The sequence below is a fragment of the Musca autumnalis genome, unplaced genomic scaffold, assembly GCF_047663935.1.
Source record: "Musca autumnalis isolate F117 unplaced genomic scaffold, ASM4766393v1 scaffold_2, whole genome shotgun sequence".
NCBI classification, from domain to species: domain Eukaryota; kingdom Metazoa; phylum Arthropoda; class Insecta; order Diptera; family Muscidae; genus Musca; species Musca autumnalis.
In genome coordinates this window covers 212102744-212129528 of record NW_027411755.1, presented here as the reverse complement: position 1 = coordinate 212129528, position 26785 = coordinate 212102744, and the positions used below count along the sequence as shown (strand labels likewise).

Sequence of the window (26785 nt, the reverse complement as noted above, 5' to 3'; positions counted from 1 at the left end):
ATCTTTTATAAGGTATTCTGCCTATGGATGACCTATAGGAGGTTTTCTGTGTATAGAACTGTTAGTAGGTCTTTTGTCTGTAGAGGATCTTAAAAAGTTTGTAATTATGTCGATACCTTCGCAATCAATACATTTCCCATCTATCGCTGCGATTAGGCCAAATTTCATCCCCAGTCTATCAGTCACCTGTCTGTAGGGTATATTACAATTGTAAAACACTGCAAACATGAATTACTCTCGTCATTTGAGTAGGTGCCCAACACTGACTGAGCGGAAGTTGTACACACTAGCTCACTTAAATATATTTTTCAGAACGTACATTCGGCTATGTTATGTAAAGGCGAGGTGGAGTAGGAGGACAACGTATTCAGTACTGTTCGAAATGAAAAGGACATAGTACTTACAAACAGCCTGGCCATATACAATTACAATAGCTTGAGGTATTGGTCGGTCGTTTGGTCTCCCCTAAATGCTGAGCGTGAAAAATAACAGCAACATCAACCAACGAAAATGAAAAAAGTCACAAGCCAGGTTGGTTTGTTCGTTGGTTGTACGACGTATGTGGTATTTAAAATATGGCTTTCACTGGCTTGTGGAAATGTTAATTCCGTGTAATTTTTACAAACATTTCTCGTTTTGTTTTACGATTCGTCTCTTGTTTACACTCACTCGCACTTTTGTTGTTCACACAAAAGTACACAAAATTAAGCTTTAAATAATTTGCCCTACCGTTTTCGTATTGAGTTGGGAAGTTGTGTGTGGGGAGGGGGGATTGTTGAAATTAAACAATTGAAGTAAAATTACGCTCTTGGGTGCAAGGCCATTATAATTTAAAAACAATTGCACAAATACTAACGTAAAGTTAAATCTGTGAATTTTCACTTAAGCGTTACAAAATGTTTTCTAACATTTCAACGTTCAAGTGGTTACAATAATTATACACTAAATGCATAAACGCAAAAATGAGTAAATATTTGAAAAAAAAAAATAATTATATACTTTTGTTGGTGTTAGGGGAACAAATTGTTAAACTGTTAAGTCACATGAAAAAGGATATTAATCCTTAACACTTAAATTGTCACTTTAAACATCACATTTCTTCTGTAATCTTTACATTACGAATATGCAAAATATACATATGAATTATCTTACTTACTTACTTAGCTGGCCCATTACAGAACATTTGTTCTATAGGCCGAACTAAGAAGAGATCTCCATTCCTCTCTATTTGTTGCTTTGCTCTCTGGAATACCGCGCCTTTTCATCTCAACATCCACTTGTTTGCGCCATCTATTCCTTGGCCTGCCAATTCTGCGTGCACCGCCATGTGGCATGTATTCATACGCCTTTTTAGCGGGTTCATCATCGCTCATTCTTATGATATGGCCTAGCCAACGCAATCGCTGCATCTCGATACGTTTAACAATATTCATGTCGTTGTATAGCAGATACAGCTCGTGGTTCATGCGACGTCGATATTCACCGTCAACGCAGATTGGTCCGTAGATCTTTCGAAGAATTTTTCTCTCAAACACACCAAGCACTGCCATGTCTGCTTGCGCAAGTACCCAGGCTTCGGAGCCATACATCAGCACGGGTAGTATCAGTGTTTTGTAGAGCGTTATTTTTGTTTGACGAGATGTGGCTTTGTTTTTAAACTGCTTACTTAATCCAAAGTAGCATCTGTTGGCCAATACAATTCTTCTTTTTATTTCACAACTGATGTTGTTTGTTGTGTTGACGGAGGTGCCGAGGTAGACGAAGTCTTTTACTACCTCAATATTATAGGAACCAACTTCCACAGTCGGTCCGAGCTCAATGGACGCATTGCGCGTCGACACCATCAACTTGGTCTTCTCACCGTTTACCGCCAGACCCACTTTAGCAGATTCTCCTTCGACCTTTATAAAGGTATCAGTTACTTCTTTTACTGATCGACCCATGATGTCTATATCATCAGCATAAGCAAGTAACATGTGACTATTGGTGTAGATTGTGCCACTTCTTTTGACGTTTGCCTCTCGTATAACCTTTTCTAGCAGGATGTTGAAGAGGTCACACGAAAGGCTGTCTCCTTGTCTGAAACCTCTTTTGGTACCAAACTCTTCGGAGAGGTTCTTTCCTATTTTAACTGAGGACCTCGTGTCAGTTAAAGTCATTTTACAAAGCCGGATGAGCTTTGCGGGAATACCAAATTCAGACATGGCTTGGAATACCTTTGAGCGCAGCGGACTGTCGAAGGCTGCTTTATAATCGACAAAAAGGTGGTAGGTGTCGATCTGCATCTCTTGGGTCTTCTCCAGGATTTGCCGCAGGGTAAATATCTGGTCAATGGTGGACTTGCCAGGTCTAAAGCCGCATTGGTATGGTCCAATAATCTCGTTGACCATTGGCTTTAGTCGTTCGCACAATATCCCTGACACGATCTTGTAGGCAATAGGGAGTAGACTTATGCCCCTATAGTTAGAGCATACAGTCTTATCTCCCTTCTTGTGGACGGGGCACAGGATACTCAGGTTCCAATCGTCGGGTACTCGTTCTTCCTGCCAGATGGTGCTAACTAGCTGATGAATACACCTTATCAGCGTGTCGCCTCCGGTTTTGAACAGCTCGGCTGGTAAGCCATCGGCCCCTGCTGCCTTATTATTCTTCAGCCGATTTATTGCTGTCTTTACCTCATCTTGGCTGGGCAGTATACATTCAATACCATCTTCTGGGATTGGGACTGTGGTATCTTCGTCTTCTTCGCTGCTATTGGATACCAACAGATTTGAAAAATGTTCTTTCCATATCCTGAGTATACTATCTGTATCAGTTACCAAATTACCTTGCTGGTCTCTACAGGAGGATGTGCCTGTACCAAAGCCATCAGTTTGATGCTTGACTCTTTGGTAGAATTTTCGGACTTCATTCTGGCTCCTGTACATCTCGATTTTTTCACACTCCCGCTTTTCCATCTCTCTCTTTTTCCTGCGGAAAAGACGTTTCTCCTCTCTCCTTTTCTCCCTGTATCTCTCTCGTGCGCTACGCGTTGCTACGGATTGTAAAGTAGCCTTATATGCCGCATTTTTCTCTTCGGTGGCAGCACGACACTCCTCATCATACCATGGATTCCTTGGTGGAGGTCTCTGGTATCCAAGTATGGATTTTGCGGCTGTTTGCATGGAGTGGGCAATGCTTTGCCATTGCGCTGATATGTTATCGGGATGAGGAGGGCTTTGATTAAGCAATTGGGCTAGTTGAGTGGAATATGCTGTGGCTATCTGTTGTGATTGCAGCTTACCGATGTCTAACTTTCGTGTTGTGTCTGCTCGTACTTTGTTTGCTACGTTTAAGCGGGTGCGTACCTTTGCTGCAACAAGGTAGTGGTCCGAATCAATGTTTGCGCCTCGGAACGATCGTACATCCAACACGCTCGATGAATGTCTTCCATCTATCACAACATGATCAATTTGGTTTCTTGTTTTCTGATCTGGAGACAGCCAGGTGCCCTTATGAATATCGAGATGATTAAATCTGGTACTGCTAACTACCATGTTTTTTGCAGCTGCAAAGTCTATCAGTCTCATACCATTGTCAGATGTTTCACTGTGGAGACTGAATTTCCCGACTGTTGGGCCAAAGATATTCTCCTTTCCAATTTTGGCATTAAAATCGCCTAGAATGATTTTAATGTCATGGGCAGGGCAACGGTCATATGTTTCTTCTAAGCACTCGTAAAATATATCTTTGGTCTGTTCGTCCTTTTCTTCAGTGGGAGCATGAGCGCAAATAAAGCTGATGTTGAAGAATTTAGCTTTTATTCGAATTGCAGCAAGTCTTTCATTCACTGGAGTGAAGCTGGATACAAGATGTTTTAGTCTCCGACTAACTACGAATCCACAACCAAACTCATGCTTTACGTCATGGCAGCTATAATACAGTGCGTCACCTTTAGGTGTTGTTGTGACGCCTTTCCCAATCCATCGTATTTCCTGTATGGCAGTAATATCGGTCTTGTACTTTTCAAGTACGTCTGCCAATGCGAAGACTGCACCTTCTCTATAAAGAGTGCGAACATTCCAGGTGCAGATTCGCAGATCATGGTCCTTAAAACGTTTGCGGGGTTCGTCAACTTTAGAGGGGTTTGTTTTTCTTTTCTTTCGTTTTTTCATAGTAGGCTGTTTTTTCTAGGGGAGGGTTACTAACCCGACGCCCAAACCCAAGTTTTTAACGTTCTTATGGGTGAACGCGCGGCACATGTTAGCTCACTACCTTTAACGGGTGTTAAAGGCAGTTCCCCAGGTGACACCACGGGGAGGTCAGTGTCCACTTGGGATGAAAGAGGGACCAAGATAAATCCTGGGCTTTGCCATGTTAAAACCGGTCAGGACCGTTCCTTGGTATCTTCCATCCCCTACGTCACCCACATATGAATTATCACAAACTTCAATTCTCTAGAATCTCTTATAAAGTAGCCATATAAATAACGCTATAATAACAATTTTGGTTGGTATTGACAGTGGGTTCGTACGCTACATTGTGTTGGAATACTGCATTTTGAAATTAAGAGTACTGTTAAATTGTAATATAATTTAAAATTAAGATTGCTGTTGGAGTGTAGAGTAGTTTTTGGAAATTCGAAAAATGCTAAGTGCAACAAAATTGTGGACCTTTTAGTTGATTAATATTAAGATCACTGTTGGTGTGTATAATGGAGATAAGATACCTCGGAATTTAGTACATGCATATGTCGTTATACATTTAATATTGGGTTTAAGAAGTCGGAAACTTGGTATAGGGTTGAGATATGGATGTGGTTGTGGAAATATATAGCACAAGTATAGGGAAAGAAACCTGTTATTAGATTCGTTCGTTTCTTGACAAAAGAAAACACATTTTATTTAATTAATTCTCTTTCGAGTTGAGCTCTTATGACCTACATTGAAAGATAAAGAGTCTATCGAAGTCCCACACATCCAACCATTATACTATTATCAGGCATATTAGGATGTTGTTTTTGTGGCAGATGAAGGCAAAGCCTTGTAACTAGTATATATACGCAATTCATTTGATAAATGCATATGCGAAATGTTGTTAATTAATTGAACATCCAAACTTTTCTAATAGTCCAACTTAAATATCGCTATAAACGACATTCGTTTTAATAAGGCAAAAATAAAAAATTGGTTTTTGTATCAAAAGTTGTTTGTGTGTGTTACAAACGAAACTTTTGATTTGTCACATATTTTCCTCACATTTTTCGTTTTCATAACAAAAATAAATGAACGAAAACGTCAGAAAAAAACGATTTGAAGAGGCCCAATATTTTGTGCCGAATTTGTTGTTGAGGACATGATTTAGAGACAAGTATAAAAGTATCAGTCGGCTTAGCCCACAGAGGTATACACTTAGCCTGTGTGAATTGAAACACATTTTTTCCAAAAAAACCTATGTATTTAAGCGTTCCTAAGATTGGGCGTATAAACTTGTCGACAAAGATATGGATTAGGATAAAATATCAAAAGTTTTGCAAGGGAGGCATCTTAGGGAATAGACCGACATAGTCCATTTTGGATGTGTGTCTTATTTTGGGATTCATTCCTCTCGATAGGACCGTTATAAAAAGAAACATGGACATGCCCACGAAAAACATTATATAGCTGTAAACATATGATCCTTGCACAGAACCTTACCTGCACTTAAAAAAATTTTGATCATTTGTGTGGGCGGTACCCTAAAGAATGAACATAAACTAATTTGGGACAAAATATTCCGAGATATAATGTTTGGACTAAATCGGTTGCTCCGTCTATGAGACACTGCGCTTACCATTTTACCGAATACTTTGAACTTTTGTGGGGGAGGTACCCGAAGGAGTGGACCTATAAGCATCATCTTCGAATGTCATCCATAGTTTGGACCAAATCGGTTACTTCGTTTTTTAGATATTGCGCTTAACATTTTAGCAAATATTTTCGAACTTTTGTGAGGTAGGTACCGGCAGGAGTGAACCTATAAGCACCATCTTCGAATTTCATCTAATATTCGAAGAAATATTACGATATTCAAAGTGTGGACCAACGCAGTATTCGGTTGGGGATTTGTCGTGCCACTACCAGCCACTGCACAGTTGTCGAGTCATTTTCTCAAGAAGTATGGACTTGCCACTGAAAAAACTTGTACCATCGTAAAAGGGGCCTTGAGTGCAACCTGTTACAAGAAGCATCAAAAGGAGAGGTCCTAACCTGCACTTTTCCGAAATTTCATGTGAGAGTTATCCGAAGGAGACCAAATTTAAAACGTATACGTTTGAGCACGAGAGATTCATTTCAAAAACAATTTTTACAAAAACACGCTCTTAATCATTATAAATGTGGTATTGGGTGTAGGGACTGATCAGGAGTTTTTAGATTTGGTGTTGGAGTTATTTTTGGTGTCGGGGTTAAAATATGGCGGTAGTTTTGAAAATACGTTGCCTATAAAATACTCAATGGTACGGAATTTGGTACAATTTATTAAGGTAAGGTCACATTAGGCAAATGTTTGCTCCAGTCACAGTCAGTGTGGGTCCACTGACCGCAAGTGAGCGTAAACAATGCATTGGAATTTATGCTCACTTGCTCTCAGTAACAGCACACTGCCTGTCGCTGGAGCAAATATTTGCCTAATGTTACCTTTACTTTTACTTTGTAAAGGGTTCAAGCTGGAATTTTGAAATATTAGGAGGAGGGTTTCAGAAATGTATAGTTATGCAATTAAACAGTAAAGAATAAAAGTCGGTCGGCGCCTACCAGCTCCGAATATTTATATTTGAGTATAGTTCCCATGTATTCACAGTAGTGTAGTGTATCCACTGTGAATAAGTCAAATATATATGGGAGGTATATCCAAATCTGAACCGATATCGATTTAATTTGGCACATTTATTTCTAGATTAAATTTGGTCACACATTCCAATTTCATTGAAATGGATAGATATAGCGTGTTTTGTGCATATAAATCGGCCGAAAGTATATATGGGTGTTATATCCGAATATTAATGGGTGACCCCCAGTTGTAAAGCCCTATTAAAGCCATCTTCATGATTTTTTTTCCAAACAAACTATGAAATATTTTTCGTAGATGTTTGTTTTTTTCATCTGCAAGAGCACATCATAATCTACTTCCTGAATTTTTCTTGACGAAAAATATTAAGTAAGTTTGTGGCAATTGGTCGTTTACCAAAGCCTGTTATTATTAAAGCCTTTTGCGGTGCCAACTCTAGCTCAAAACGTAATGAAAATATATTTTATATGGTTATTTAGAACATAAATGTAAAGTCTTTCATCGATCGATTTTTAAAAATTATGAGGTTTTACGGAAATGTTAAAACATAATGATTTTTTTAATGAATTTTATGAAATTTTCGCTTCCAACACTCATATCTCAGTCAATTCTGTTCCGTTCGACTTCAAAGTTTTACCACATATTCTATTTTACATATAAAAGACCAATCAAATTTTTCGATTTTTTGAAATTTACAAGCCTTAACTGATTTCAATAGAATTTGGCACATTTATTTCTGGACCAAACTCGGATGTAAGTTCCAAATTTCATCAAAATTGGACAGATAAAGCTTTTTTTAAACACCTCAAATCGGCCAAAAATATTTATGAGAGCAATATGATTGTTAAAGTATGGAGTATGGCAAAAATGGCTTAACTTCATTTACACTCTATTACAGAGGGCAGTGTTTACGAAACGAACTGACAGAGCTGCAAAATTTGTTGATCGCTACCAATACTCGTATCATGATTCATCCCGGCGCACAGCGGCCGAAATCTAGCGGCGCGAAATTAACAACATACAAGCGAGTTGCGATATGTTTCTGAAGTTTTGCAGAAACTCAGTCTGTGTATGTGGGTAATAATGAGCCGAATATGAACAACATCGGCTAATGTTTTGGTATAGCCGCCATACAATAGTACCTTCAGATTTTGGGCATTTTGAGGATTTAAGCTACACTTTCCTACCAAATTAGTTGTAGTTTGGTACTTAGGGTTCCTAGGGTTTTAAGGATTGGATTAAACATCACAGAACAATTGTATTTACGCTCAATTCAACAATAATAATTTTTGAAAATTTATTGGTATATAACTCAGTACCTCCAGGCCCAAACTATTTTAACAGTGTTTTATTTGACTTGCTTTGGTGTCCGTTTAGTTCAAATCAAGTAACTCATTTTCCACACAGTTGCAGTTGACAAATCAAGCTAAAACTTTGGATACATTTCAGATTTGGGCGACAATACATGAATGAAACCAAAACAAATATGGGTCCATTTTTTCTTATAGCCCCCATATAGCGGTACAACCCGATTTAAAGTATTTTAAGGACTTTATCTTAATTTTTAGGTCGAATTGGCTGTAATTTGGCGTTGGGGTTTGCAATGGTACAAAAACTTCCTCACCAAAAATGTTGGACATTAGTCAAGGGTTTGGTATAGCCTCCATATAGCGGTACCACCCGATTTAAAGTATTTTAAAGAATTGGTTGAAACTTGTAGTTTGCAATGGGTCAGAAACTTACCCACCAAAAATTATGGACACAAGTCCAGGTTTTGGTATAGACCTTATATAACGGTACCACAAGATTTCAGGCAATTTAAAGTTTTTATCTACATTTTCGGCCTTCGTTGTCTATAATATTGTTATGAGGCTTTCAGTGGTCAAAAAATTTAATTACTGAAAAGCAAAAAATTAAAAATAAGTAAAAAAATTAAGTTGCAGTGTTTTATTTAAAAATGCACTTAAAACTAGAAAATTTTCATGATGGAATCTTTTAAATAAAATGCTTGCATTTGAATCAAAAATTGTGACAATATTAAACGTTTTATTTGAGAGATTCAATCGTGAAAAACTATTTTCTTAATTTTTTTAATTATGCAACTTAATTTTTTTAATTATTTTTTATTTGCAAAGTGATTTTTTTGAAGTCACTGCCACAACACATGGTCGTATCACAAACTGTACTGACTACCTTAAGGTTAACAAGTAAAAAGTGTTAAGTTCGGCCGGGCCGAACTTTTCATACCCTCCACCATAAAATATTCTGAACTAAAATGGAATAATTAGTTTTCATTGCGGTCCCCAACTTTAAGTGGGTACGTTAAAATGTGAGATAATGTACATAAAACGCTTCATTCGGGAGGCCCTTTTTTATGGTGTCTATATCTAACTATGCATGTTGACAATTTTTGGTGGGCTAGAAATTGGGAAGTATCGTTATATACGGGTTATAATAAAACATGGACTTATGTTGACAGTTTTTGAGGGGAGCCTTTAATGTCAAATAACTCCTAATTCGGTTAAAAATTGTAGATAGAATCCTCAAAATACCGAAAATCGGTACATAACATGGGAACTTCAAATGTCATTAACAGCTAGTTCGGAGGTATGTGGGCTATACGAAAATATGAACTTAAATGAACAATTTCTGTTGCAGAATTTTTGTTGGCTTTTAAATTTCAAATTACAGAAAGTTCGTCCAAGAATAAAGCTAAGGTACGGAAAATCGGGAGGTTTGTTTTGGGGCTATACCAAAACATGGACCTACGTTCGGTTAAACATTTTAAGTAAAATCCTCAAAGTACCGAAAATCGGGAAGTATCGTTATATTGGGGCTATGTGAAAATTGTTGATGCAGATGTGTGGTGACCACTACGTCAAATTACAGTTAATTCGGTTAAACATTGTAGCTAAAATTGCCAAATTACTGAAAATTGGGAGGTACCGTTATATGGGAGCTATATCTGAACATGGACCTATGTTGACAATTTTTAATAGAGAGGTGTTGTGACCACTAAGAATGTCAAATTACTGCTAGTTCGGTTTAATATTGTAGCTAAAATCATCAAATTACTGAAAATCGGGAGGTACCGTTAAATGGGAGCTTTATCAATACATCGACCTTTCTTGACAATTGTTGGTGGAGAGGTGTGGTGACCACTACGAATTTCAAATGGCAAATGTTCAAATTGCAGATAATTGGGTTAAAACTTGTAGGTAAAATTCTCAAAATACCGAAAATCGGGAGGTACCGTTATATGGGGCTATACCAAAACATGGACCTATGTTCATAATTGTTTCGAATATAAATTTTTTGGTCACTAAGAACCCTAAATATCAAATTATAGCTAATTCGCTCTAGAAATGTGAAATCGGGCGGTAACGTTATATGTGGGCTATTCCAAAACATGGACCTATGTCCACTAGTTTTATTGTGTAAGTTTATTGACGCTTAAGAAACCTAAATGTCAATTTATAGCTAAATCGGTTTAAAAATGTAGCTAAAAACGTAAAAATACCGTAAATCGGGGATACCCTTATATGAGGGCTATATCAAAACGTGGACCTATGTCCACTAGTTTTGTTATATAAGTTTATTGACACTTAAGATCCTTAAATGTCAATTTATAGCTAAATCGGTCTGAAAATGTAGCTAAAAACGTCAAAATACCGTAAATCGGGGGTACCGTTATATGGGGGCTATACCAAAACGTTGACCTATGTCCACTAGTTATATAAGTTTATTGACATTTAAGAACCCTAAATGTCGAATTATAGCTAAATCGGTCTGAAAATGTAGCTAAAAACATCAAAATACCGTAAATCGGGGGGTACCGTTATATGGGGGCTATACCAAAACGTGAACCTATGTTCACAAGTTTAGTTGTATAAGTTTATTGACATTTAAGAACCCTAAATGTCAAATTATATCTAAAACGTCAAAATACCGTAAATCGGGGGGTACCGTTATATGGGGGCTATACCAAAACGTGGACCTATGTTCACAAGTTTTGTTATACAAGTTTATTGACACTTAGGAACCCTAAATGTCAAATTATAACTAAATCGGTCTGAAAATGTAGCTAAAAACGTCAAAATACCGTAAATCGGGGGGTACCGTTATATGGGGGCTATACCACAACGTGGACCTATGTCCACCAGTTTTGTTATATAAGTTTAATGACACTTAGGAACCCTAAATGTCAAATTATAGCTAAATCGTCAAAATACCGTAAATCGGGGGGTACCGTTATATGGGGGCTATACCAAAACGTGGACCTATGTTCACAAGTTTCGTTATATAAGTTTATTGACACTTAGGAACCCTAAATGTCAAATTATAGCTAAATCGGTCTGAAAATGTAGCTAAAAACGTCAAAATAGCTTAAATCGGGGGGTACCGTTATATAAGGGCTATACCGAAACGTGGACCGATATAGCCCATCATCGAACTTGACCTGCCTGCAAACAAAAGACGCATTTCCCCAAAATTTCAGCGTCCTATCTCTATTTTTGTGGATGCTAGAGTGATTACCACAGTCGGACGGACGGACGGAAGTGCACAGATCGACTCAGAATTTTACCCTGATCAAGAATATATATACTTTATAGGGTCGCAAATGAGTATTTCAATGCGTTACAAACGGAAAAACAAACTTAATATACCCTCTATACTATGGTGGAGGGTATAAAAACTGTCAAATTTAAAAAAAAAATTAAATGGCGCCTGGCAACACGCAGATAGTTTTCGTGCAGCCCTCGTACAAGTTGTTTGATTGGCAAATCCACAATTCTTGAGAAAATGACCCGAAAGCTGTAAAAAACGCTACGGCCAGCACGATAACTTTCGAACCGAATACTGTGTTGCTCCACAATTTTCATATCGAAACATTTCTTCTTATATTAGAGGAAATTCGAAAGTGGTCCACTCCTTGCGGTACATCCCCCACAAAAGTTCGAAAATATTAGCTAAAATGGCCTAAAACGGAGCAGTTGATTTGGTGCAAACTTTGAATCTCGACAAATTTTGTCTAAACTTTGCTTATGTTACAAAGTGCTACCCATCGGTTAACTCCTTTGGGTCCCACTCACACAAATGTTCAACATTTTAGTTTAAGTGCGGTTAAGGGTCTGTTCGAGGATCCTTTGCAATTTTTTACCGAATGTACAGCGATATTGTGTTTTTCGTGGGCAAGTCCATGTTTCCTGATATAATGTTCCAAAAGCTCTAAATTATATGGTGACCAACTGCAATGACTGGTATGCGCGAGAGAGGAATGACTCTCAAAATAAGACCAACTTCCAAAATGTTTAAAGGTCAGATGGTATTCTTTAATTGTGTAACTTTTTACGAATATGCCTAGACTTTTTATATATATTAGTGACGGTGCTCTTGAACCAACTTTAAATGGAAGGAACACCTGGGAAGTTTTTGCGGATTCTGAAACTACATTGTTTTTCTAGGTTTTTCACGATTTTGCTGGGAAACCGCAAGCCCTATCAGAATGGAACTATGGAACATGTTGTAGCTGTTAAAATTCTGTAAAAGATTGTATGATATTTTCGTTGATTTTACCATTTTTGAGATGAAAAAGTTCAAATTAGGACAATTCACTGTCTGTATCGCCTCCTTATAAAACAATGTCATGTACCGAGCGCCTTAACTAACTTTAAATAAAAATAGCTTACACCTGGGAAGTTTTTGCGGATTCTGAAACAGCAATATTCCTAGATGATAAAAATCCAAAAAAAGAAAAAATCGCTGAAGAACCTTTAAATAATTCACATTTTTAGGTCTTCGCGATTTTGCTTGGAAACCCCAAGTCCTATCGAAATAGGGCTAAAGCAAATGTTGTAACTGTGAAAATTCTCTAGAGGATTGGCCTTTCTGATTTGTCCCTGGGTTTTATAATTATAGATGGTCACATTTTAGGTTTCGTTAGGTTTTCACAATATGCTTGAAAACGGTAAGTCTTATCGAAATGGGGCTAACGAAAATCTTATAGCTGTGAAAATTCACTACAAGTTTGGCTTTTGTAATTTTTTCCTAGGTTGTACCATGTTTGAGATATATAAGGTTATGTTGGGAAATTGCAGTCATGACATTGTTATATAAGACGATGCAGTCAGTGAATTGTCCCAATTCGAACTTCTATATCTCAAAAATGGTAAAACCTACGAACATATGATAAAGGACAATCTTGTAGGGAATTTTCACTGCTACAGCATTTTCTTTAGTTTCATTTTGATTGGGCTTGCGGTTTCCCAGCAAAATCGAGAGAACACAAAAAAAATGAAATTTGACTGCGATTTATTCAAAAAGCGCTCTGGTAATTTTTTTTTTTTTTTTGTATTTTTGTTTTTCTCATCTATGAACAATGTAGTTTCAGAATCCGCAAAAATTTCCCAGGTTGAAGCTCCTTTCATTTAATATTCGTTCAAGAGCACCGTGTAGCTTTATAACGATTATAGTGAAAGATGCTTTAAATTCCGACCCAAACATTTATTACACTACTCTAAGATGCAGTCCAAGTGAAAGCCAATTCTGTTCCAAAATGTGGCAAAGCCCCCCATAATATCGAAAATTGTAATATACAGGCTTTACCGTAACCATGATTTAACCTGTTTTTAACACACTTAGAACCGAGAATTGTATAGCGAAAAATTTAAAATTTTATATGAAAATAATATTATTGAGACTTCTTAAGCATTATTAGAAAATGCTAACTATTTTCTCCCGGAATCGGAGCCGGATATATGTAATTCAATCTCTAAATTCAGAAAAATTTTTTTGTGGATATTTTACAAATAGTAATTCTATCATATACAGAAGAAAAGGTGTTCCTACTTAAAGAATTTTAACACCATTAGCTCATGCAGCAAAATCCAAAAGAGTATTTCGAAATTAATCCATTTCCTGCATTGGAGTGACTTGAACAGATTAAAAAAAACTTCATAATTCTTACAACTCTTCTTCATATTAAAGGTTTAGCATTTCAAAAGAATGTTACAATATGACAAAATTATTTCTATTGGGAATAACCCTTGGAGACAGAAGCTAAGCACTTTTATGATAACACTTTATGAACTTGCTGACACATTTAGTACAACACGTTCTGCACATATTTTACACACACACACACACCCAAAGTTGCTATATAACCAGCTGTATGCACATGGCCCAACAACATGCTTTCACCCAAAAAAATTTTCACACATTCACTTGTGACACAATCAAATTACATACTCTAATTGGCCCTTTTTGGAAAATGGTAATTAAAATTTAAAAAATGTGGAGAGAAAACGCGCAAAGTGCTGGCAACCAACATTTTTAGCAGTTCATAATTGCGGGGTTGGGTTAGGTCATATGCATGAACCACCACCGAACACGTGTCACATAAAAACATGAATTTAATAAAATTTATTTTGAAATGAAATGAAAATATACATTTTTAACACATACTTTGGAGGGGAAGAGTTAGTTGTTGTCGACTTTTCAATTATCTGATGACAAAATTTGGGGGCGTTTTGATGGTTTACAGCAACTGCTTTAAGCGATTACAAATAGTTTATTGAGCTTTAACTTAAATGCAACATAAATTCAAAGAAAAAATTCTGCTATGTTATTTAAATTTTATGACATAGCCTTGCTTTGTTCTTGCGTATTGTTAGGGACGGACTTTTCGATATGATGTGGACTTTTATGTTGGCTTAGGTTAAGGTAGTTCAATATTTCAACGTTTATTTCTGTTGATTTATTTTTGGAAAGGTAATTTCGTATTTGCCACAATTTCCGTAACGACAAAAACAAACCAAAATTGAAAGAGGAATGGAAAAATAAATCTAAAATTTATGGAACACCAACAAACCGTTACCGGAATTATTTACGATGTTGCACTATACGTTTCGCGATTGGTGATGGCACACAAACAGACAACGACATTATCAGATTCATATATGTGGCTATGTAGGAAACACACTGACGACTAACTTCCCCACGTATATAGAACACGTATTTTCTATTCCTTACGTTTTTTATTTTTTCTTTATTTCTGGAATTCCTTCTACCGAACCGAAATAAGATTGGCAAAATCAAATCGCTTGCTTCCCTCTACAGCTGTGAGGATTGAAACAAAAAATTCCACTATCTTCTTCGACGTTACTAACAACGATTTACCGATTCAGCTGCACACACACACGGAGTAAAACACATACTACCGAAACGCAATTGAAAGAAATTGAATATGAATTTCTTTGAAACAAATTTAAAGGTGATTTTTTGACATTAGACTTCCGCGAATTTATATTTTATTTTTCTTCAAATTTTGATATTAACCCAGAAACACAGAATTTAATTTGCTCGTTTCGTTTAGATTAAAACACTTTTCACAATTTTCTCGATTACGCGCTGCGTGAAAAAATTCCGCTTTATACATCCGTACGTTTTGATAGCAAAATTTGTACTAAACTTGTGTAGGAAATTTCGAAAATTCGTATAACAAAAAAGGATATCATAGCCGCTGTCGCCGCCGCCATGCACAATGTAATATTCCTAACCATGGCTACAAGCAAGCAAGCGAATAAAGCCAACAGCCAGCAACCATTCATCCCCCACATAGCAATACACATTAGCAGAATATTGCTCTTTGTCGAACATAACGCAATGATATACTTGCCAAAATGCAAAAGCCCTTAAAAACCAAGGATTTTTGCAACAAATATCCCTTAAAGTATGCTTGATTATATTACAATCATGTAATACAACAAGTATGCTTTATTATTTACTCTTTTCATAAGAGTAAATCCAATTCTCTTGCGGTGTTGCAATATAACTGTTATACAAAACAATGTCTCTCTCACTAACATTCACGAACACAAAATCAGCTGTTTTGTAAATTTCTTTCTCTTTGGCTCTCTGTTTACAACTTTCAATGTTAATATTTGCAAGTGTTGACGCTCTCAGTAATACTCTCGCCAACCCAAAACCTGTCATACTTTGCGAGTGAATGAAATTTTATCTACGACCAGCGTAAAATTTTAGTACAAAATTTACACACAGACACAGACAACAGGCACCTGTTAGTTCTGTTTTATCCTTTCGTAGCAGTCAGCTATGCCAAAAGGAATTCGTTATTGACGATAAGAAGAACGAGAGTGTTTTTGGTGTTTGTGTCTGATAAATAGCACGTGCCATGTAAACGAAGGCATTTTCTTCCCACCCGTAGGGGGTTGGCTCAAGCATAATGAAAGGGTTTAATTGAAGGCGATGCGAAATTAAAATTTACTTGTGTATTCTTTTTTTTGGGGGGCTTTATTAAAAATAAATATAGGAAAAGAAAAACGGCAGTAAGTTTTGCCGAGTGGAACATGCCTTTTGCCATGAAGAAAACTTTAAATTTTAAAATATTTGAGATTTTACCGCTCGTTTCCTGAAGACTTAGTTTCCGACATTTTATACTAACCAAATCTTCGGCTTTCCTTTTTTACTTGCAAGAAATCTACAGTCAATAAGCTCGACTCCAACGAGCTGTTAATTTAAATCCAATTATATTGGCAAATATTTGGTAGTTCTTCAGTGTATTAAAAATCAGGCTCTTAATAAAACAAGATATATATCCTCAGGGTGCTACGGTCGTGCAATGGTATGCACGCCCGCCTTGCACGCTGAAGGTCGTGTGTTAGATTTCCCGGCAGGCAACTTTAAAAATTTCAACGATTTCAAAATACTCCTCAGCCATGTAAAACTTCTCTAAAAGTGGTGTCTTTAAACACGCCGTTCAGACTCGGCAATAAACAGTAGGTCCCATATCATTGAGCTAATATGAATCGGGGTGCACTCATTGATACGAGAGAAGTCTCCCTTGTCCCGTATTGGATGTTTGTGTTACAATTATTATTATTATATATCCTCAGCCTAATATGATGTTAATGGAAATAAAAAGAAGTTAGAACGACGTTCTGGCAACACAAAATTTCAACTAGCAACCAATTCGGTAGAAAAATGTGCTTAAAATATTATAAAAAATCGTAAATCGGATGGTACCTTATATATATTGGGGCTACACCAAAACGGGGACCTATACTGTAAGATTTCTTGCAAGAGTCAGTTATTCCGGTTGAATAATGTAGCTTAAACTTTTAAAATACCGAAAATCCGGAGCACTGTTCTACTGGGGCTGTAACAAAACTTCGTTCTTTACCGAGAAATTTCTGGAGGAAAGTTTTGTAACCCTAACGAAGACTAAATATAATCCGTAAATTATTTTAGGTTTAAGGCGTATTTTCGATTGAAAATGATGCATTATGGAAACGTTAAAGGATGACTTCAAAGTAAGTTACAGATCAACAGCAATACCCCCACTTTTAAAAGTGTGCGCTGCATTGAGATTTTTCCAAAAGTCCCATGGTAATGATTACAACAAACAATTGCATGGCTGAATCTATCGAACGTATTGAAGGAAGTTGTCCGCTTGATAGAGGACAAATTGTGCCAAAATTGGATCATTTCGAAATTGTCGGAGGAGGAAAAAAAGACAAAACAAAAATCATTAATCATCAATTAATTAAAAAACCTCAGAAATAATGGCCTTCGCCCTAAAAAGGCAAAACTTAAAAATAAAAAAATATTTTTATTCAAAAACGAAATTCCCTGGTGTTGTCGGCTGTATAGATGGAACCCATGTGCACATTGGATTTGCACTCAATTTATCAATTAATATTTCAAACTGTTGTTTTGTTGTTATTTTCACCATATTTTTTATACACAAAATTAATTAATTATGCAAATAATCAACAATATTCACTACAACTGAAAATAATTTGTTCTTGGGAAATAGCCGGTTCATCAACTGAGATTCGCAACTTCAGTTGAATGATGCCATGAATAAAGTAATTGTGACAACTGACAACTCCACTCAACGATAAGTTCTATCGATAATCAACCCCTTAATACCAAATTTCAGCCATTTCGTTGGGATATTGAAGCAACAACCTTCAAAATACCGAAAATGGGAAGGTGGAAAATTGTATACCCACAACCAAATTTCAGCCATTTCGGTGGGATATTGAGGCCAAGATCTTTAATGTAACGAATATCGGGAGGCGTGTTCCTATACCGAGAAATTTCAAGTGGAAAGTTGTATACCTCCAAGGAAGACGAACTACCAAACTACGGTGTAATAATGTTACTAAAACATTCAAAATATAGTCCGGTCAAAATAGACATTGAAATAGCAAAAATTCCCACAGGGCTGAATTTTGGTGGAGAGCTAGGGTTGGCCATTAGAAGCAACGTCCTAAAAGTCCCCATCGATCCCATGTGTGCAAAAAAAATTTATTCGGGGTCAAAGGTAAAAATTTAATGCTTTTTAGGTTTTCGGATTTATTTTTTGAAAACGGTTGATCCAATCAAAAAGTGACTAAAGTAAATATTGTAGACAGAAAAATTATCTACAAGTGTGATCTTTATAATCCATTCTTGAGATATAGCACATATTCATACGAACCGGCTAAAATAAGCGAAGTAACCGGGTCTGTCCCCCAAAAAATATATATTTTCTTGAAGAGCGAAATTATAGATATTTTTAAAGAAAATTCTAACAAAATCGGAACGTGTTTAGTAGAGTGATTCAATGTTAGAGTCATTTTATGCAAAAATAGCCCATTTAACCCACATGTGTAATTGTAAGCCCAACGGGAACGACCCCAACGAAAACTTTCCGTTTTGTCAGAAGATAGGGTTTATTGCTCTGATTATGGAAATGTATAATTTTAAATGTATAATGTTATAATTTTAAGTCTTTTTTAAAAATCATAAAGACCACTCTTGTATACAATTATTAAATCTACAACTTTTACTTTAGCCGGCTTTTGCTTAGTCTTACCGTTTTTGAGAAAAATTAAAAAACTGAATAATGTCTCCAAAAATTACCTTTTTCCCCAAATAACTTGTTTTGCACACATTGGATCGATGGGGACTTTTAGGACGTTGCTTCTAATGGCCAACCCTAGCTCTCCACCAAAATTCAGCTTTGTGGGAATTTTTGCTATTTCCCCCTTATACGCATGTCTATTTTGACCGGACTAATATCGAAAATATGGATGTACCGTTCTACGGGAGAGCTATATCAAAACGTGACCGATATAGCCCATTTCCAATGCCAATCATCCTAGCAGCAATAAAAACTCCTTTAGAAAATTCAATGCCCGGTCTACGCTATGAGGCAATCTTAAAGTTTTAAAATATCAGCAATTGTAAAGTTAACGAATGAAAGCAAGCAGAAATTAAACAAAATATTGTCTTGGTTTGATTGAAAACACTGACTTTCCTGTTGTTGTCCATGTTGTTTTTAAAAATGGAAGGTAAGGTTTTATTGACAGAAACAACATTGAGCACCAAAAGGAAATGATTTGTGATATAAATGCTAGTCTCCAAGCTTAGCCTTCGTCCACCCACTAAAAAACACCATTCAATATGCCTGATGATCGGTCTAACCACCCGTGAAACGTAGCATAGTGGTTGAATGTGTGGGACTTCGGTGGATTCCTAATTTTTCAATGTACCTATTAGGTCTAAATAGCTCAACTCGAAAGAGAATTAATTCAAAGGAAATTTTTCATGTTTTGGTATATACTTTGCAGATGAAATTTCTACCACACAAAATTTCGGATAATTTCTCTTTAATACGTGCTCTCGAATAGCTTTAATTGTAATTGCCATAACTTGTAATCGCTGACCCCATTACAACGGTACAAGCTTTTTCAGTGGCAAGTACGTGCTTCCTGAGAAAATAGCCCCTATGGCACCATGTGTAGTGGCTGGAGTGCACTATAACTCTCGGACTGATCAAGAGAGTTGGTCCAAAATTGTGTCTTCGTTAAATTTTTTAAACTTACGGTACCTCCCCCCAAAAAATTAAAAAATTCTCAAAAACGGTACATGCTATATATGTTGAAGGGAGCTACCGATTTGTTCCATACTTTGGGTCTCCGAATATTATGTCCAAATTCATAATATATAATTATATAAACAAAATAAAAGTTCAACATTTCTGTTTAAGTACTCGAAGTGTTCGAAGATCCTTTAGAAATTTATACCGATGCTACTCGATGTGGTCATGTATACAGCGTTATTATGTTTTTCGTGGACAAGTTCATAGGGGTCCAAAAACTCTAAATTATATGGCGACCAACTGCAATGACTGGTGTGCGCGATATATATCGAAAAGAAATGATTCCCAAAATAAGACCAATTTTCAAAATGCACTAAGTCGCCCGCAACACTTTTGGGCATCAATCCTAATCCACGTTTTTGTCGGCAAGATCCAACGTTCAAAAAGATCAAAAAAATCCTCCCTAATACATGATTTTTAGGCAAAAGGTCTTTGGTTTTGGATCCGCTATTCGACGTGCCCATAGATGTTTCATTTCAGATAGGTTGGACTTTTTCACCTTTTTTAATATTGCATAGTTTTCTGACAAATACTCGCTTACGAAACACTATTTTACTGAAGCAGTTTGGGTTATTGAGATAAATCATTAGGATTCTTAAACGGAAATAGAGTTCAAATAGACTGTTTAAATTTATACAGCAAGACCATATCTTTTAATTTGTATATATTTTTCGAAAAATAATTTGGACGCTAAGATGTAGCATCGGCTGCATTTTAGGTGATTTTCCCACTTTGAAATTCCTGGTGTCTCGCGTTTTAGTTGATGGATTATCATGAGTAATGATTTATTAGATCCTCAACGTAAAAATGTAAAATTTGCAATATAGTACGAGGAAATCGATTGACAATTGTAAAGATTAGGCCCGAGAAATATGATTTTTAGAAAATTGTTCGGACAACACTTTCGTATTTGGATACAGATTTCTGTGAAGCTGTGTAGGCTACATTCACGACAGATATATCAAATAACTAAGAATATCAAATAACTCAGAGTTCTACAATCCTATATAATATTTTTTGAAAAGCCTGTTTGCGGAACGAAATTAGAAGAAATTTAAAAAAAGAAACGTATAAAATCTGACTTCAAAATGTCGTCATCATTTAATGGTTGACGAAAATAAAATTTTGAAAAGTTATCCATTGGTGAGAGATCCTTATTTAGTTGGCTTCTACATTTACTTTGACAGGAATATAGTGAAAAGTGTGGTTTAATCACAAATCGAGAGAAAACAAAGAAAGACACGCTGGCTTCATCCCATTTTTACCCATTTTGTAGCATAGGTATAGCCACAGCTTCCACGAAAATTAACTTTTAAGGCCAATATTTTTTGCCAAGTCTAAAGACATTTCATTTTATCCAAAAGCATTTAATTTGTATAATATACAACCACAATTCGCGAGTTATAAAAGGGTAAACCTTGGCTTCAGCTATGTTAAATTGTCAAAAATATTGCCCATATATATTTTTGATCAGCATACAATTCTTAGTCGATATATCCATGTCCCTCTGTCTGTCCATCTATTGAAATCAAGATACAGCTCTTATTTTTAAAATAGGGTTTTGAAATTTGGCATTTAAGCTCATATTTTTACTATGATGTTTAGCATTGAAAATGGGCTATATGGGTCCACGTTTTCATATAGTCCCCAAATAGCGTTCCCTATCGATTTTTGGTAGTTTGAAGGTTTCAGCTTCAGCTTCACCGAAATGGCTGAAATTTGGTATTTAGTCTTCGTTGGGGGTATAAAAAGCATCCCATCTTAAATTTGATACTATAGGTCCATGCCTATTGAACGTTACCTCCAGATTAACGGTTATTATTTAATAAATAATATATTATTTTTGATTTTTCTATGAATGTTAATACTGTGTACAGTAAAATTTTAATATATTTAAATTCTGAAAATTAAGTTCTAAAAATATTGTTCACTGTAGCTATATCGGCCCACATTTTGGAATAGACCCCATTCAATACCATTGGTATTTAAGGTTCCTAGTGGTCAACAAATATTCTCGTCCCAAATTGGATGCAATTTGGCATTTACAGTTCAAAGTGGTTAAACAACTACTCCATCGAAGACACTAGCCAACGTTTTGGATTCGGATTTTCCTTCCATTATGAAACGAAACCAACAGGTAAATAAATATTGACCTATCTTCTTTAACTTAATAAATTCGTAAAATTATTTAAATGTTTTCGATATTAAGGAGATACGTTTTGGTTAAGAGAAAAGCAACTGTAAGGAAAAAGAGTTGCATTACTTTGTTAAATAAAAATACAGGAGAGAATTTTGCGCATGTCCATAGAGGATTACCGGTTGAAAATACTGGGTTGTAGGTCATGAATGGTTTTGTGATGTTGAAAACAACATAAACATTTGTTGTCTGGCAATGACCGGATAGAGATGTTGCTCTAGCAAGAAAATAAATGGAAATATGGAATAATATGTAAAAAAAGGACCAGCTATACATGTATATTTTAATGTTGTGTTTAAAATGTTAAAGACTTCACAAATGTTTATGTTATCTCTTAAATTCTAACCAACAACAAATGATAACTTGTAATAATGGCACTTAGATCAGCAATTATGTAAATTTGTACATTTGCGAATCTGCGCTTGGAATGTTCGCACTCTTTAAAAGCTTTAGTTTACGCATAGGCAAATGTACCTGAACAATTAAAAAAGTATCAATCGGCTTCGTCGATAGAGATATACCCTCAGCCTGTGTGAATTGAAATACTTTTTTCTCAAAAAACTGACAAGATATGAATTTGGGTGTCATTCCTCTCGATAGATATCGCGCCCACAAGACATTTCTATTGGTCACCATATAATTTAGAGCTTTTGGACCAGTATATCAGTATACATGGATTTGTCCACGAAAAACATAATATCACTGTAAACAGGATAGTCGAACATACCCTTAACCGCACTTAATCAAAAATGTTGATCATTTATGTGGATGGTACGCTAAGACATTCATGGAGCATGTTGAATGTATGATCGTTCCGAGGAGCAAACATCGACTCGGACCATCACCTTGTTGAAGCAAAGGTACATATGTACGTGTTTGAACGTAGCAAATAAATTTCAAACAGACACAACACTGAAGTTGGGCATTGGTAAGCTGTAATCACAAGATATAGCCACAGGACATTCCTCCCAACTGGCCGAATTACTTAACCAAAGCACTCCTCGTCCCGATAACATATAAGCACAGTGCAAAACATTGCTTACTCCACAGCCGCAAAATGCATACCTGGATACCAGAGACATCCAACAAGGAACCCATGGTATGACCAGAAATGTCGTGCTGCTACCTAAAAAAAATTGCGGCATGTAGGACTATTCTACAGTCAATGCGTAGCGTCCGAGAGATGTATAGGGGAAAAGGAAAGAGGAGAAACGTGTTTTTCGCATGAAATAAAAGAGAAATGGAAAAACCAGAATGAATTCCAAAAATAGTGAAACATCATACTGATGGCTTCGGTAGAGGCCACCAAGGTAATTTTGTAACTTATACAGAAAGTGTGCTCAGGATATGCACTAGAACATTTCACCAAACTGTTGGTATCCAATACTCGCGAAGATGACGAAGGTACCATAATTCCAATCCCAGAACATGGTATTGAATTTATACCGCCCGGCCAAGATGAGGTAAAGCCAGCAATAAACCGGCTGAATAATAATAAGGCAGCTTAAGTCTATAGCTTACAAGCCGAGCTGTGCAAAACCGTAGACGACCGGCTAATAAAGTGTATGTATAAGCTAGTTAGCAGCATCTGGTAGGACGAATGAGTACCCGACGTGGGAGCCTGAGTATCCTGAGTTCGGTCCACAAGAGAGGCAATAAGACAGTGTGCTCTAATTATAGGGGTATGAGTTTGCTCCCTATTGTTTACAAGATAGTGTCAGATACATATTGTCAACGAAATAATTGGGCCATACCAATGCGACTTTACACCTGGCAACTCCACCATTTACCAAATATTTACACTGCGCCAAAACCAGGAAAAGACCCAAGAGATGCAGACCGACAATTACCATATTTTTTTCTTTCATGTCGGAATTTGGTATTCTCGCAAAGCTCATTCGGCTTTCGTAGATGAATGTAACTGATACTCGTTAATCAGTTAATATAGGAAAAAACATCTCCAAACCGTTTAGTACCAAAAGGCACTTGTGAAATTAGAAGAATAGTAACGGCCAACAGTTGCTACTTGCTAAGTAAGTAGTTTGAAAGCAAAGCCACCTCTCGCCAAACTAAAATAATAATTGAAAAAACTCTGATACTACACACGCTGAGTAGGAAGCTGAGTATAAAGCCTGTTTGAGAAAAAAGAACAAAATGGCATTAACTTTTCCACCAGAAAAATGTACGGTACCTCCCGATTTTTTTTGGGTGCCACCGTGGTACAATGGTATGCACACCCGCCTTGCACGCTTCCCCGGCCAGTCAACCTCAAAATTTTCAACGCTGGCAAAATACCCCTCAGTAATGTTGGCGACGTTTCTTGAGTATTTCAGCCATGTAAAACTTATCTACAAAGTGGTGTCTTAAGACACGCCGTTCGGACTCGGCGATAAACAGTAGGTCCCATATCATTGAGCTAATAATTGATATGAGAGAAGTCTCCCTTGTCCCGTATGGGATGTTTGTGGAACAATTATTATATTAACTCCCGATTTTCCGTATTTTTTAAGGTTTCAGCCACATTATCTTACCAAAACGGATGTAATGTAGTACTTAGTCTTCTTTTGGGATACAAAACATTCTGTCCGAAATTTACCAGCATAAGTTCACGTGTTTATGAATGTAGCCCACACACGGTGCTCTTGAACCAACTTTAAATGAAAGGAGCTTACACCTGGGAAGTTTTTGCGGATTCTGAAACTACAATGTTCATAGATGAGAAAAATCAAAAAATAAAAAAAAATCGACGGAGCGCTTTTTAAGTAAATCGCGGTTAAAGTTCACATTTTTAGGGTTTTTTAGGTTTTTATGATTTTGCAAGGAAACCGCAAGATGGAACTAAAGAAAATGTTGGAACCGTAAATGTCTCTACAAGATGGTCCTTTATGATATTTTCGTAGGTTTTAAAATTTTTGAGACATAGAAGTTCAAATTGGGAAAATTCACTGACTGTATCGTCTCCTTATAAAACACTGCCATCACTGCAGTTTCCCAACTTAAACAAAAATGGTACGACCTATGAAAAAGCTACAAAAGCCACTCTTGTAGAGAATTTTCACAGCTATAAGATTTTCTCTAGTCCCATTTCGATAAGACTTGCCGTTTTCAAGCCAAACTTGAAAACCTAACAAAAAACCCTAAAACTGTGACCTGAACTTATGTATCTCAAAAATGGTAAAACATAGGAAAAAATCATAACGGTCAATCATCTAGATAATTTTCACAGCTACAACATTTTATTCACCTTACTTCGATAGAACTTGCGGTTTCGAAGCAAAATCGCGAAAACTAAAATAAACCTAAAATGTGAATTTTGACCGCGATTTAATTAAAAATCCCTCCACCGATTTTCTTCTTGTTTTTGAACACCTATGAACATTGCTGTTTCAGAATCCGCAAAAACTTCCCATGCGGTTTTTATTTAAAGTTAGTTAAGGCGCAACGTAAAGGACATTGATGTATAAGAAAGCGATACAGTCAGTGCATTGTGCCAATTTGAACTTCTATATCTCAAAAATGGTAAAACCAACAAAAGTATCATGAAGGGCAATCTTGTAGAGAATTTTCACAGCTACAACATTTTTCCATTTCGATAGGAACTGCGGTTTCCAAGCAAAATTGCAAAAACCCTAAAAATGTGAACTTTGTACTTTGAAAATTATTTAAGAAGGGTATTTTTTTGTTTTTCGATTTTTCTCATCTATGAACATTGTAGTTTCAGGATCCGCAATACCTTCCTTTCATTTAAAGTTGGTTCAAGAGCGGCGTGCACATAGAACGGTACCTCCAATTTACGGTGTTATCAAGATTTTAGCCACATTATCACATCTGAAATTTCATATTTAGTCTTTGTTGGGAGCAAGGATAATTCCCATGGGGACACCATGGTGGAGGAGCTTAGTACCTTCATAAACTAAAGGAAAGTAATTGCTCCTTTTTGCTGGAGAACAATTCGTGGTGGAAGGTAAAAAAAAATTTGGCCCACCGAACTTATAGCGTTTGTTGTTTGTTGAGATTTCTTCAGCTTTCCATTCATTTTTGTCTTCGGCAGTCACACGGGCATAAATAAGCCTAATTTTGAAGACTTTAGCTTTAATACGTATTGTTGCTAGTCATCTGGTGATGAAATATCCTTGCAATACGAGATCAGTGCCACACACATGTCCACCGATAATAAAGTGAGTCTCTTTAAGACGTTTTGCCTTGACTTTCAGTTCCATCGCATTTCCTGCAAGTCTAAACAATGGGCCAAATTTTACCCTGCGTGGATCACATAAAAAAGTTAAGAATAATCGCAGAACAATCTGTGGAATGGAACTCCCCTCGGTTCCTGATATTTGTAGACTTTGAGCGCCCCTTCGACAAATTTCACAGAGACTCGATATGGAAATGTTTACACAATATTGGAATTTGCCAGAAAATTATCAAAATTATTCAATAGATTTACCACAATACGCCGTGTAAAGCTCGCGTCAAAGGTTTCGACAGTGAAAGCTTCCACATACACAGCGGAGTTAGACCAGGATGCGTACTATCACCCACTCTCTTCCTGTGGGTTTTAGATATGGTGATGCCAAAGACGAAAACCCAATCACCCGACGGTATACAATGGAAGTTGAATGAACGATTGCATGTCCTGGATTACGCGGACGACATATGCTTAATGTCGCAGATGCGAGCGGGAGCATAGGAAAAAATCAGCAGATTGTACGATAATGTCCTAAGCGTCGGTCTAAAAATTAACTTCCTCAAGACTAAAGTGATTAGAATATCAGCAAACAACTCCACTCCAGTAATTATCAATAATCACATTATAGCAGAAGTAAAAG

The 26785-nt window shown here is 36.5% G+C and overlaps 1 protein-coding gene across 13 annotated transcripts in view; it reads right to left on the bottom strand.

The window, feature by feature from the left end:
* Nucleotides 1–26785, bottom strand: part of bru1 (bruno 1) — a 703720-nt gene that overhangs the window by 629469 nt on the left and 47466 nt on the right. For 2 of the 13 annotated variants that reach the window (XM_073970795.1, XM_073970791.1), the window contains exon 1: nucleotides 14272–15362. The exons of 8 other annotated variants lie outside the window; for them this stretch is intronic. The gene's annotated coding sequence lies outside the window, so the exon portion shown is untranslated. Of the gene's footprint in view, nucleotides 1–14271; nucleotides 15369–26785 lie in introns of those variants that run through there. 3 more of the 13 variants (XM_073970788.1, XM_073970794.1, XM_073970785.1) reach the window with 2 other exon arrangements.